This window comes from Notothenia coriiceps, unplaced genomic scaffold (genome assembly GCF_000735185.1).
Source record: "Notothenia coriiceps isolate Sejong01 unplaced genomic scaffold, NC01 NC01_scaffold00008977, whole genome shotgun sequence".
NCBI lineage: Eukaryota > Metazoa > Chordata > Actinopteri > Perciformes > Nototheniidae > Notothenia > Notothenia coriiceps.
Window position 1 is genome coordinate 139,280 of NW_011341678.1, and position 279 is coordinate 139,558.

The following is a 279-nucleotide window of genomic DNA, read 5'->3' on the forward strand; positions in this document are numbered from 1 at the left end:
GCCCAGTGGCCGTCTGCGAGACAGCGAGACACAGCGAATCCCAGCGCGAAACACACACACACCCGCAGCCTGGCTGGGAGTTTGTGTGTGCGCCCAGGTTGAGTTCCGCTGTGTCTCGCTGTCTCGCCAACCCCACACCAGTGAGCCAGCTCAGTATCCCGCTCCTCGCAGCTGCGAGCCTCGCAACGTCCCGCCGTGTGTGTGTGTGTGTGTGTGTGTGTGTGTGTGTGTGTGTGTGTGTGTGTGTGTGTGTGTGTGTGTGTGTGTGTGTGTGTGTGT